The sequence below is a fragment of the Quercus lobata genome, chromosome 5, assembly GCF_001633185.2.
Source record: "Quercus lobata isolate SW786 chromosome 5, ValleyOak3.0 Primary Assembly, whole genome shotgun sequence".
NCBI lineage: Eukaryota > Viridiplantae > Streptophyta > Magnoliopsida > Fagales > Fagaceae > Quercus > Quercus lobata.
The window spans coordinates 73,569-88,241 of record NC_044908.1 but is presented as its reverse complement, the minus strand read 5'-3'; positions in this window follow the sequence as shown (position 1 = coordinate 88,241).

The window sequence follows — 14,673 nt, the reverse complement described above, 5'->3', positions numbered from 1 at the left end:
TAGGGAAAATCTATCAAAAGCTTATGATTAACTTTTCCTGTAAAGGAATTAAGTCTGTCTTTGCTCAAGAAATTACCACAATTAATATTTTCTTTAATGATCAATAAAGGAGAATTTGTCAAGGCTTCTTTTATAAAAACATCTATCATATGTGTAATACCCGAAAAATAAAAATAAAAGGAAGGTTATTTAAGTAAATTTGTTTATGAGGATAATTTTATAATTAATAATTATAAGGGAGTTTTTTAGAAAATAAGGTTGAAACCCTAGCTATATAAGCTTATTAAATCAACATATATGGAGAGATATTTTGAGAGAGGAGACTACCCAAAAGACTGAAGTAAAGAATGATTGATTACACTTTTGAGGTAAGAGCCTAAGAATCTCTTTTTATCAAATCTAAGCTTTATTTAGAATTAGAGTATTCTTTTATATGAGTATTTTGGCCAATAGTGAGACTGTTTATATATGAGATTAACGATGTAAACAAAGAAGGATTTGATTTATTTTTCTTTGTGCCTGTGTTGTGTTAAGTGTAAAAGAAGGCTCTTGGGTCCGGTTCTGCATAGGTTTAGAGATTGGGGTTTTGGCGAATAGCAAAAGGTTATGGTGATCGTGTAGGCTTGATTTTGTATGACATTGAATATAGTACCTTTTTCCTAGTTTTGTCCTGATCTCAAAGAGAACTAGGGGTAAATTTTTAAAAAAAAATGAGCACACGTATAGAAGATTAGGTGTACTTTTGACCCTACATGACTACACGTATGGTGTACCTATAGGCCTTGTCCCTTGGTACTATTAATGGCAGAAAGTGGAGGAAATATATATATATATATATATATATTTATTTATTTATTTATTTATATATAATACGGTGGATTTTTTTTAACTAAGACAATAGTTGAAAATTATTAGATATTTTTAGCTGTTTCTCTTCTAGCCGGATAGTCATATAAGTTTTATTTAAAAATATTAGATTATTGAGTAAATGATATTTGAAAAAACTGGTTAGGTGATATCTAAGTTTTTAGAGGAAGCATCAAGGAGAAGTTCCTTTTGATATGGCTTTTTGAAGTAAGTAACCTTATCCTAATTGGTTTTATTTTGTGTAATTCTAACCACTAAAAATTGTTTACAGTTGTTATAATTTTATTTCCATTGTATTATTGATTTTAAGTAAAGAATTATCACAAATGTATCTGACTACTGAATATATGATGTATTTTATTTAATTGTTTTTTTTTTTCTATATTGATTTTAAGTAAAGAATATAGAAATATCACAAATATATTTGAATATTGAATATATGATTATATATACGTATTTGAATAAGATATATTTTTGTTAGAAACTATGATTTGATATATATGATTATGAACAATCTGACTATGAAATGATTCTGATACCCAAACCAATGGGGGTTATTCATTGGTACTCTAATACCCGGTCAATGGGGGTTATTCATTGGTATTTTGATACCCAAACTAATGGAGGTTATTCATTGGTATTTTGATACCCAAACCAATGGGGGTTATTCATTGGTACTCTGATACCCAGCCAATGGGGGTTATTCATTGGTACTTTGATGCCTAGTCACGGGGATATAGTGTGACCATAGTCATAAGATTGTTAAGAATATGAATTACGTTTGAGTGTTTGAACTATTTTGAGTCACTAAAACTGCTTATGTGTTTTTGGAACCTATTGTAAGTTATAGCTTTTGATATATGGAAAACTGACTATTTTCTAAACTATCTATGATATATGTGTAAGATTAAAGTATGTGACCTATGTGCAACTTATTATTTTAAGATTATGAAACTTCTTCAGTTATTTTGAAAACACATAGTATATTATAACTTTTGAAAACACATATTACATCTTATACTTTACAAATCTATTGCTTGATAGAATTTATTAGGACTTAGGTTACTTATTGAGTTGTCAACTCACCCCCTTTTTCCACTCCAGTTTCAGATCGTGAAGAATACCAAGTTTTGGCAGTTTGATGTTGTGTTGTGAGCAGGAAAAGAAGCTTAGTGATTTTGGGATTGGGTGGTCTTGTAATAGTTTTATATTTATTGGCCAATTGGCATTATGTACATGAGGTTTGGATTTTGTTCCTATTAAATTATTGGAGATTTATTCATAAAGAAATTGTTGATGTATTTTGGATTTATTTGATTTTAATTTTTGAGGATAAATTTTAGTTGCTAAGAAGGCCTTGCACACTTGTAGGGTGCTTACTTTATAAGCGTGCGGCGGTTGTCACGTGCCTATCTTTGTAGTTGGGTTCAGGGCATGACAATATGAGTATTTGAGGATACTATAAAGGGTGTAAGTATATCATTTATTATAATTTTGTTTGGTACTTCTATCATACTGTCAGTCCATGCATATTGAGTAGAAGAAATTATAAGCATAGTTTCATCTTTTGTCTCTTTTCTACCAAATTCTTTTTCATAAGGTGTTTGGACTATGTGTCGGTGACCATACAAAAAAGCAATGGGGAAATAGGAACAAATCTCTATCTCCTTATTTTGTTTAAATATCTTTTTGCCATTTTTTGTCAATTGGTCATTTAGTGCCAGTTTAAAATAGTGACCTTTTTGGAAGAATGATTTTCTTTCAGGACAGGTGGTAAAATGAATCAAAAAAATATATCTTTTCCTATAGGGACACAAATAATAGTTTTGCCAGTAATTATTAATTGCTTGGAAATAGAATAAATACGTTTATCAGTTCATCATCTGTTTGCTTGTTCACACTTAGGTTAGGCACACACTAATTTGAAACATGGACTATGATGATATAGATTATGATGAAGGTTATAGCATGAGAGATATAGATAATAATTGGTTTAATGGTAATATGGATTATGAAATAGATTCTGATTCTGACAGTGATACTGATGATTATAATTATAATTATAATTATAATTATACAAATAATTGGAGTACATATACAGGGGATAAAATTAATAGATAGACACAATAATAGTTTCTTAGATAGGATTAATAAAAAATTGGAATCTTTAGAAGCTATTGAAAGATCCACCACCGTAGAAAGAAAAAATGATAGAGATAATAGAATAGACAGTTTTTTGGAACTTTATGAAAAAATTAAAGCTTTAAATTTGATAGGCCAAAAACGAATTGACCCTTTGTGATAAATTAATTGATTAACTAACTAAGTTTATTAATTAATCAAATTAACATGCAAAATGCATGATAGCACAAACAAATCACCAATAAACTAATTATGTAGCAGAAAATAAATAACACGGTGATTTGTTTACGAATGGGGCAAACCTAACGGCAAAAATCCCATTGGTTGATTTTTAGGTCACCACTCTCAAAATTCCATTATTATCCAAACAAGCGGTATACAAAATAAAAGAATAAATTGGTCCAATAGTATCTCCTAAATTGAATGGGGAAGGTGTATGAGAGTGTTTAGCTCAATTACAATTTGGTACATTCAAGATTCTAACATACAAAATATCTTAATGAAAACAGTATAAAAATATGCTCATTAGTTCAGAGAAAAAATAACAGCAAAAATCTAAACAATTTAATTCAATAATTTTGTTATATTTAGCTTGGCTTCTCATAGAAAATTTTTTTGGCTTCGCCACTGACTTTAGGCCAACAACTATCATATTAAAATCACCAACCACTTAGAAACCATGATACCCATCAATGATCTTATTTATTTTTTATGAGGTTTTTTTATTTTTTTATTTATTTTTTTTAGAGAGTTTCAACCAATAGCGTCCGCTCCTAATGATAGCTCTTTGTCATCAAACCAAGACACCAATTAGTTTTTGGTATAGGCGGGGATTGAACCCTAGATCTCTTATATAACTATCAGAGACTTTACTAGTTGAGCTAACTAGAACCCACTTTTTTTTATGAGATATGTTAGGTATATCATATATTTTACTATATAATACTTACAAAAAAAAAATACTTATATAAAAAAACCACAATAATTTCACCGATACACAATATATTGATTTAATTTTCATAGAATTCACATGGACCAAAGCTAAAAGGAAAAGTTGTGGGGTTTTTTTTTAGTACATTCCACTGCCTTGTACAATTCCTTAAATAAAGTACATTAAGTTCTTCAATTAGATTTAAACATAATATATGATTGTATTGAATTTAATTATTTTTGAAAATATAATGATACTATTTTTTTTAGAATACTAAGTATTTTAACATATAGAAAGAAAAGAAAAAGCCCTAAAGAAACTGAATATAATGCTATTTATGTTTCATTAATTTTTTTTTTTTTAGAATACTAAATGTGGGGTATTTTACCCCGCAAGCTGTTTGTCCTCTTTGGGAAGCCAAGCTCACAAGGTTTTGTTCTCGGCCCTGAGTGTGGTCTTTGAGATTTTCACCTCTTTGAGGCTTGACACCCTTAGTCCCACATCGGCTAGAGATGCGCCCCACCAATACCTTATAAGCTCTTGGAGCATCAGCATGTGTGTTAGTGGTACACCATGCTGACGCTCCAAGAGCTTATAAGGTATTGGTGGGGTGCATCTTTAACCGATGTGAGACTAAGGGTGTCAAGCCTCAAAGAGGTGAAAATCCCAAAGACCACACTTGGGTCCGAGAACAAAATCTTGAGGGCTTGGCTCCCCAAAGAGGACAAACAGCTGGCGGGGTAAAATACCCCACAAAAAGACGCTTTTGAGGGGATGTGCCCCATCAAGAATATTGTCTGTTTTGGGGCAAGGGTGGGATTGGCCTTGCCATGTCCGCACCACATGATACCCCCACGGCTTTGTTACCCTCCAAGGGCACGCCTCTACACTAACACACATGTGTGGTAGTGGTACACTCATGATTGTTCCAAGGGCTTATAAACCATGAGTGGGGCGCATCTCTTGCCGATGTGGGACAAAGGTGTCAAGCCAAAATGGCTACAAGGCAAAGCCCTTGCCTGAGGTGAAAATCCTGGACTTCCATACTCGGTACTGAGAACAAAACCGTGCGGGTTTAGCTCCCTAAAGCGGACAAACTGCTAATGGCGGGAAATAACCCCACACTAAATATTTTTGACATATACACGCGGAGAGGGGAGAAGGTTTTAAAGAAACTTACAGTGGTGTATATTCAAAAGGGCCTAACTCTTAAATATACAACACAGACTTTAAACCTCTTTAACTTACACTCATTTTCCAATGTGGGATTAATCCACTATCTTTTCTTTTGAGAATACTAAATATTTTTAACACACACACGCACGGAGAGGGGAGAAGGTTTTAAAGAAACTTACAGTGGTGTATATCCAAAAGGGCTAAACTCTTGAATATACAGCACAGGCTTTAAACCTTTTTAACTCACACTTATTTTCCAATGTGAGATTAACCCATTATCTTTTTTTTTAGAATACTAAGTATTTTTAACACACACACGCGGAAAGGGGAGAAGTTTTTAAAGAAATTTATAGTGGTGTATATCTAAAAGAACCTAACTCTTAAATATACAGCATAGGCTTTATTCCTTTATGTCTTATTGATGCCCAATATTATGACTTACTTTTCCAACTCGGAGCACATGCAATGTTGCACAATATTTTATAACTTACTTTTCCTCACATTAGTGACTAGAGTACAATATTTTATGACTTACTTTTCCTTACACTAGTGACTAGAGTAGAGGTTTCTTCGAAATTTCATTCTCTCTATTATGACTTACTTTTCCAACATGGAGCACATGCAATGTTGCACAATATTTCATGACTTACTTTTCCTTACACTAGTGACAAGAGTAGAGGTTTCGAGCACATGCAATGTTGCACAATATTTTATGACTTTCTTTTCCTTACACTAGTGACTAGAGTAGAGGTTTCTTGGAAATTTCATTCTCTCTATCCCTCTCAAATTATTGAACTCGAAGAAGATGAACTAAAAAAATTCACAAAGACTAGTAGAAAGAAATACTATATTTAAAGAACTTTTCTAACATGTCAAAAGGCAAATAAAAAGAACCGGGCCTAATTGCCCAAGTGGTACCCGGTTCCTCAAGTGACCTCTAGCTCGGGGGTTCGATCCCCCGAATAAACAATTACCCAGCAAAAAAAAAGAAAAAAAAAAGAGGAAAATAAACAGAAGTTATAATTTGTCAGTTTGTCCTCTTTCTGAAACACGGGAGGTGTCGGCATATGTGATAAAATTTTCACCAAACCACTTATTCCCAGGTATCTAAAAAGGTGTTGTAGTTGCACGATTTTCCTGGCCCAAATTCTATTGATCAGGCCTTGGCCCAAAGTGCAACCCACAACAAATATTTGTAGATGATGGGTCAAAGAACTTAGCCTCAGTGAGCCTATTCGGTCTGATACATGGACAGTATTGTTGCAGAAAATAAAAACACAAGAATGGATTTCTCACGTATGATTCTATTTCTTCAGTTCCTAATATAGTTTTTTCCGTCCTCTTCTTTGAGGGACTCCACTATATTATATAGTTCTCCTCCTCTCATCTCATCCTTACACTTGTTGATCATCTAAGCATCTACTTGAGCACCTGTCCCATCAGACGCCCTCATCACTCCCTTTGTGAGTTGCAGAGGCCAAGGTGGTACTGTTCAGGGGTCTTTTCCTCATTAATGCGGCCAAGAGGGTGGTTGGGGCGCAATTAATGTGGTGGTGGCAGCTTTCCATGAGATATTTTGGATTTTATTCATTTTATATGTTGGGAGGATGAACTGAAATGGCTGGAGAGAGTTCCTCGTCTGGGTTTCGTGATGTCTGAGGAGGAGTTACTCCTTGGACAGGTTTCCTTGGCGTTATTGGGATTGAGTAATGCTTCATATGTGGTTTCTCTTCGGACAGGACACTCCTCGGACGGGCCTGAATTTGGAATAGCCCATTATTTTTGGGCCGGGCCCCACAATAGCCCCTCAAAACTCCGGTTTTTATCTCCTTCCGAGGAGAAAAGCGGGGTTTTGATGTTAGTGAGAGGATAGAAATAAGGAGAGCTTGGGGCGCGCGTGCGGACCGTTACTTTTGACGCGCTACAATTTACGAGGCGCGGCCATTAACTTCTGGAGGCGTTATGTTCCCTTCATCCAACGGTGTGACGTGGATCGAACGGCCATCGTTTTTTCTCGTATTTTTAGGCAGGAGTGATCTTTTCTCTCTCCTCCCGGCTATATAAGATGTCAGAGGGGTCCAGTTCCTTCTTTTTATCTGCATTTCATAAACCTCAAAGGACTCTAGAGAACTCCATCGAATCCCAGAGATATACGAACACTTGCGTCCGTTACGCCACCGTAGCCGTTTTTTGTGAAGCGTTTCGTCCAAGAGAGATTTCTAGGCATTCCATTGAGCGTTTTGTGAAGGTACCAGTACATTTCGTTCATCTCGCCGTTTCAATTCCCTCCTCGGACTCTACTTTTCTTCTCAGTCTTTACTTTCGTTTCCCCAGTTCAGTTCAGATAGGTAGATTTGAGAAATTAGTAAAAACTCCAGCCGCTATGGAGGCCTTTAGGGCTAAATACCACATTCCCCCGGGGGTTGGGCTGCAGTACTGTCCTCTTAAAGGAGTATTGACAGATAGAGGTGAGGGAGAAATCGTTATCCCCATGATTGCTTTCATAGAGGAAGGGATGACACTTCCCATGCGTAGGATTACAAGGGAGTACTTGTTCAACCATAGGTTGACGCCGTATCAGTGTGCCCCGAATATGTTCAAGATACTAGGCTGTGTAGATGTCTTAGACGAGCGGATGAATCTAGGCCTTACTTGGCACGATGTGGCTTATCTGTACGAATGTCACCGCCTCGGGGATGATGGGTATTATCTTAAATCCCGGAACGAGGACGTTAGGTTGATCTCTTGTCTCCCAATATCCAAAAAGACCGTGAAGAATGACTTCCTTATTGCTTCTGGGGAGTGGTTCGACGGTATTCATTGTCCAACTCGGGCAGGAAACCCAAGTGCGGCGTTTTTAGGATCGGTCCTTTTTGGGAAAGGATTTAGTATTGAGGGGTTGTTTTTCTTGCTTTCTTTGTAATTGGAAAATTTCGTGAACTAACCCCATTTTTCTTGGTTGTTTGCAGATAAAGTTCACGTCGCTCCTCGGCTAAACTTTGTGAACGTGCCAGCGTTGAACTACCTTCTTAGGTCGGAGATTTACGTTTCCGAGGACGGACAGTTGCGTGCGGCCCATCTGGTTCTGGGCTATCAACCTCTGAGCAGCTCTTTCCAGGCTATCGGTCACGCTATAAGGGCTGGCAGTCCGAGGTTGGCTAGGATTGACGTGTCCAAGGACGGGTTCCTAGCTGAACACGATCTGCCACCAGTTGTGTTGCCCGGTGTTAGAAATCCCTACTTAGCAGAGCAGCTACCTCCGCCAAACGAGCCTGGTGTTGCCGTTCAGGTTGAAGAGGAAGCTGAATCATCTCGTCTTTCCCTTGAGGAAGAGATAGACGAGTTTTATTTTGAGGAGGAAGTTCAGCAAACCCCATTGGTTGGACTTTCCGATCCTGAAGGAGAGCAGGACCGACATTCTGCAGTTGGCGTTCCTTCCATCGTTATCTGCTCGGACGATATTTCGGATGAAGAGACAGAGCCCATGGCAGGAAAGGGAAAATCTCTAAAGGAGCTGATGGCCCCCCGAGGGAAAGGTCAGTCATCGAAGGGACCACCTCCATCACAAGTCAAAACCCTTCCTCCTGTGGTCCTTCAGGGCATTTCGGAACCTGGCCTTAAGGCCAATCCGGACCTGAAGAAGAAGAGGCCGGTTGACACCCCTGAGGAGGGTGAGGTGGTTGCCCAGCCGACCAAGCAGCAAAAGACTGCTCGGGCACCAAGGAGCAGAAGGGGCAACTCCTCGGAGAGTCGGGACGAGGAGAGCCTTGTGGAGGTACGTGCCACCCCGCGTGTATGGAGCCCCAAGTTGGAGCTGGATGGGGTTGCCATCCCCTACAATGCTTCGGTCCGAGAGTACAACCGAGGCTGGGCAGGGTACGTGGCCGAGGCCTTAGAGAAACCCCTACTCCTTCCTCGGGACATGGAGGCTTATAGGCGATTCTCTCAGCCCGAGATCTTCCTATCCCTTAAGAGGGATCTCGCGATGGTAAGTAATCCTTCTACTGTTTCATTAATTTATTTGACCTTGTTAGATTTTTTTTTAAAGCACTCTTGTTTCGTCCGTAGATTACTCAGCAGGTATTCGTGGCTGAGGAATTCTGCCGAGGTAACCGTAATCGGGCTGAGGCCGAGACCCAGGCTCGGACGGAGATGGAGAAAACCTTGGGGTCCCTCCAGCACGATCACCTTAAACTTACGGACGAGTTCAAGGAGTCGGAGAACCGGCGCAAAAGTGCAGAGGCTAGTTTGAAGAGTGCCGAGACCCAGGCGGAGGACCAGCGCAAAGAGCTGTACTCGACACAGATTAACCTCGCCACCGAGAGGCAGGCAGTGCAGGATCTCAAGACTGCTCTGCAAAAAGTCGAGGATGAGCTGCGGCGGGTCAAAGAGGAGGCCCAGCTGATCCGAGAGGCTACAGAGGCTGAGAAGAATGCTGCTCGCCAGCTCGGGGCCGAAGAGACGGAGGCCAGGCTATCCGAGGAGATCCCCGAGGTGTGCAGGGATTACTGCAGTATTTCATGGGCTCATGCTCTCGATGCTGCAGGAGTTCCTGCGGATTCGGCACTAAGACTGCCCGAGAACATCTTCTATCCTCAGGAGATCCGAGAGAATCCTGATGACGCCTAAGTGGCTTTAGAGCAGGACCTGGCAGTGCCTGATGCCATCCTTGTGCCTGATATGGCGAAGGATCCCGCCACAGACTCTACCATCGAGGTTCCTCCTCCTCAGCCCGAGCAGAAAGAAGATCCTCCTGCTAAGGCTTAGCCTTTTAGGCTTTTGATCTTTGTACTCTTTCCTTTTTCTTTTCTTTTTTTTGAATGAGAATCGTCCTATTTTTCCATTCTTTTGTAAGGACCTCTCTTTCTAATGTACTCGGAATATTAATATAAAATGTTCGTTTTGCTTACTATGGATGTATGTCAGTAGCGCTCTTCTTTAAACATTTGCAACGATGTAGATACAGGTAAACGGTCAAAATAAAATGGGTTTTTGGGCTGCGCATTTGAGGGTTGCGATGGTGCCAGACTGCGCGCACGCATTAAAATGATTTCCTTTAAGTAATAATCTCCCAATCTATCATAAGTAATAATTTCCCCTAAGTCTGTGGTCCGAGGAGCCATGCAGGACTTAGGTTCTGTTTAAAACTTATGAATAGTTGCCTTAAGTAATAATTTCCCCTAAGTCTGTGGTCCGAGGAGCCATGCAGGACTTAGGTTCTGTTTAAAACTTATAAAAATTGTCATGAGTATTAATTTCCCCTAAGTCTGTGGTCCGAGGAGCCATGCAGGACTTAGGTTCTGTTTAAAACTATGAATAGTTGCCTTAAGTATAATTTCCCCTAAGTCTGTGGTCCGAGGAGCCATGCAGGACTTAGGTTCTGTTAGTTTTAAAACTTATTCCTGTCATGAGTATTAATTTCCCCTAAGTCTGTGGTCCGAGGAGCCATGCAGGACTTAGGTTCTGTTTAAAACTTATGAATAGTTGCCTTAAGTATTAATTTCCCCTAAGTCTGTGGTCCGAGGAGCCATGCAGGACTTAGGTTCTATTTAAAACTATGAATAGTTGCCTTAAGTATTAATTTCCCCTAAGTCTGTGGTCCGAGGAGCCATGCAGGACTTAGGTTCTGTTTAAAACTTATAAAAATTGTCATGAGTATTAATTTCCCCTAAGTCTGTGGTCTGAGGAGCCATGCAGGATTTAGGTTCTGTTTAAAACTTATAAACATTGTCATGAGTATTAATTTCCCCTAAGTCTGTGGTCCGAGGAGCCATGCAGGACTTAGGTTCTGTTTAAAACTATGAATAGTTGCCTTAAGTATTAATTTCCCCTAAGTCTGTGGTCCGAGGAGCCATGCAGGACTTAGGTTCTGTTTAAAACTTATAAATAGTTGCCTTAAGTATTAATTTCCCCTAAGTCTGTGGTCCGAGGAGCCATGCAGGACTTAGGTTCTGTTTAAAACTTATAAATAGTTGCCTTAAGTAATAATTTCCCCTAAGTCTGTGGTCCGAGGAGCCATGCAGGACTTAGGTTCTGTTTAAAACTTATAAAAATTGTCATGTAGACCAGCAAGCAGTGGATAGTCACGAAACAAAATATGGGCGAAGCCATTTTCATTAATAACAATATCTTCTGAGGTTATTTACATTCCATGGTCGAGGTACAGTTTTTTCATCCAAATCTTCTAGGTAGTAGGCGCCTATTTCGGCCACGGATGTGACACGGTATGGTCCCTCCCAATTGGGCCCCAACTTGCCCCAAGAGGGGTTTTTTGCGCTGCCAAGAATCTTCCTCATCACGAGATCACCTGGACCCAGAGGCCGCAGTTTGACGTTAGCATCATACCCTTGTTTCAGCTTCTGGTGATAATAGGCCATATGAATCATCGCTTTTTCCCTTCTTTCTTCGGCTAGGTCCAGACTCCGTTCCAATAACTCGTCGTTATCGTTTGGGGTAAACGATCTAGACCTTAGTGTGGGAATGTTGTTCTCGATTGGGAGCACGGCCTCAGCCCCATAAGTCATCGAGAAGGGGGTCTCACCGGTCGATCGTCGCGGCGTCGTCCGATAAGTCCATAAGACGTGGGGGAGTTCTTCTACCCATCTCCCCTTTGCCTCGTCCAGTCTCTTCTTCAGTCCGTTCACTATGATCTTGTTCACGGCTTTGACCTGCCCATTTCCTTGAGGGTAGGCAGGGGTGGAGTATCGGTTAATGATTCCAAACTCGCGGCAATACTCCCTAAAGTTCTTACTGTCGAACTGCAGACCATTGTCGGAAATGAGTGTACGCGGAGTCCCGAAGCGGGTAATGATGTTCTTCCAGATGAATTTTTGGGCGTCCATGTCCCTAATGTTGGCCAAGGGTTCAGCTTCCACCCATTTAGTGAAGTAATCAGTTCCGACTATTATGTATCGCTTGTTCCCCGCAGCTTTGGGGAAGGGTTCAACTATATCAAGGCCCCATTGTGCGAACGGCCATGGGCTAGAGAGGGGGTTGAGAACCCTTCCGGGTTGGTGGATATTCGGGGCGAATCTTTGGCACTGATCGCACTTCTTAGCGTATTCTTGGGCCTCTCTTTGCATGTTCGGCCACCAATACCCTTGGGTAAGTGCCCTGTGTGCCAGCGACCTTCCTCCGGTATGACTTCCACAAATCCCCTCGTGTAACTCCTCAAGTAGAGATTCAGATTCTTCTGGATGTACGCAGAGTAGGTACGGTCCAGAGCAAGAGTGTTGATATAGTTTGTGGTCCTCTGATAGCCAGAACCGAGGAGCATTCCTTCGTATCTTCTCGGCTTCCAATTTTTCCTCCGGCAAGACGTCGTTTTGAAGGAAGTTCTTTATGGGGTCCATCTAGCTGTGACTCTTTCTGATCTGATGGACTCTGGCCGGGCTTCTGTTGATGGGGCTTGCCTGGGCTAGATCTTCAACTAGGATCATTCGCGGCAGATTATGCACCGAGGACGTGGCGAGAGTGGCCAGCGAGTCTGCATGGGTGTTTACACTCCTGGAGATGTGCGTCAGATTGAAGGATTCAAAATTCGTCTGTAGCCGCTTGACTTGTCCCAGATACTCTTGCATCCTAGTATCTCGAGCTTCCAGCTCACCCATCACTTGTCCGACCACCAGTCTGGAGTCCGAGAATGCTTCTATTATTCTACCGCCCAATTTTTGAACCATCGTCATCCCTTGAAGTAAGGCTTTGTATTCGGCTTCATTGTTCGTGGCCGAGAACCCGAGCCTCAATGATTTTTCAATGGCAGCACCGTCCGGGGATATTAAAACTATCCCAACTCCTGACCCTCTCTGGTTAGCTGCGCCATCCACGTAGACCTTCCATTGCATGGTCCCAACTGCTGAAATCGCACCAACCGATTTTCCATCCATATCTTTCTTCTCGGTTATTGTTTCTATAGAGGGCTCAGCAAACTCCGCTACCAAGTCTGCGAGGACCTGTCCTTTGATGGAGGATCTGGGCATATATTTAATATCAAAGGCTCCCAAGAGCGCACTCCACATGGCGATCCTTCTTGTATAGTCAGCGCTTCGAAGCACTGCTCGAAGGGGAAGCTGAGTTAGAACGATGACCGTATGCGCCTGAAAGTAATGAGGAAGCTTCCGGGTTGCATGCACTATCGCCAGAATTGCCTTTTCTAAAGGAAGGTACCGTACCTCGGCCTCATGTAATGATTTGCTCACATAGTAAACCGGTCGCTGCACCCCATTATCATCCCGTATCAGTACCAAGCTTACCGCATGGGGAGCTACAGCGACATATGCAAACAGCACCTCATCTGCCTCAGGACTGGACATGATGGGTGGTCGAGACAAGTAGTCCTTAAGCTGCTGGAAAGCATGAGCGCAATCCTCCGACCATTCGAACCCTTTCCATTTGTTTATCAGGAGGTAAAAAGGCCGACATCAATCCGCCGATCGCGATATGAACCGGTTTAATGCCGCAATCATGCTAGTGAGCTTCTGCACTTCCTTCGGATTCCGAGGAACCTGTAGGCTGTTAATGGCTTTGATTTGGTCGGGACTTACTTCTATTCCCCTGTGGGTGACCATGTACCCTAGGAATTTCCCAGACCCGACCCCGAATGAACATTTGGAAGCATTCAGCCGCAACCAGTGCTCTCTTAAGATAGCGAAGATTACTCCGAGGTCATTCACGTGCTCAGAAACCCTTTTGCTCTTCACAACCATATCGTCTATATAAACCTCAATGATCTTGCTCAGCTGTGGCTCGAACATCCGAGTCATCATCCTTTGGTAAGTTGAGCCTGCGTTCTTCAGCCCAAACGGCATCACCTTATAATGATAGTTTCCGATGGGCGTCATGAAAGCCGTTTTCTCTTGGTCATCTAGCGCAAGGGGTATCTGATGATAGCCCTGGAAGGCGTCCAGGAAGCTCATTCGAGGGTGGCCCACGGTTGCATCCACCAATCGGTCGATTCTGGGTAGGGGGAATGGGTCCTTCGGGCACGCCTTGTTCAGGTCCGTGAAGTCCATGCAGACCCTCCATTTCCCTGTCTTCTTTCTTACCACCACCGTGTTCGCCAACCATTCGGGATAAAAGACCTCTTTGATAGCCCCTACCCTTTTCAATTTCGCCACTTCGTCTCTTACGGCACTAGCGTGTTCCTTCGAAGGACGTCGGGGTGGCTGTTTCTTCGGAGCTGAAGAGGGGTTGACATTCAAGTGGTGACAAATAAGGCTGGGATCAACTCCCGGGGCGTCGTAGGCGTCCCATGCGAACACGTCGACATTTTCTCTGAGAAATCTGACCAGCTCCTCTTTTTCCTGAGAAGGTAATTCAGAGCCGATCTGAAAGAACTTCTCTGGGTCGTCGTTGACAGCGATCCTATCTAAACTTTCACACCTTATCTCCTCGGCCAGCCCATCGCCTTGCCTTGCCAAGGGGGTTGGTTGCTATAAGCTCTCTGGGCCGAGGACTCGATTGGGGGCCGATGTAAAATGACGGCCACCAGACACTTCCTGGCCACAGCCTGATCTCCTCGGAGCTCTTCTACTTGTCCTTTGGATGGGTATTTCACT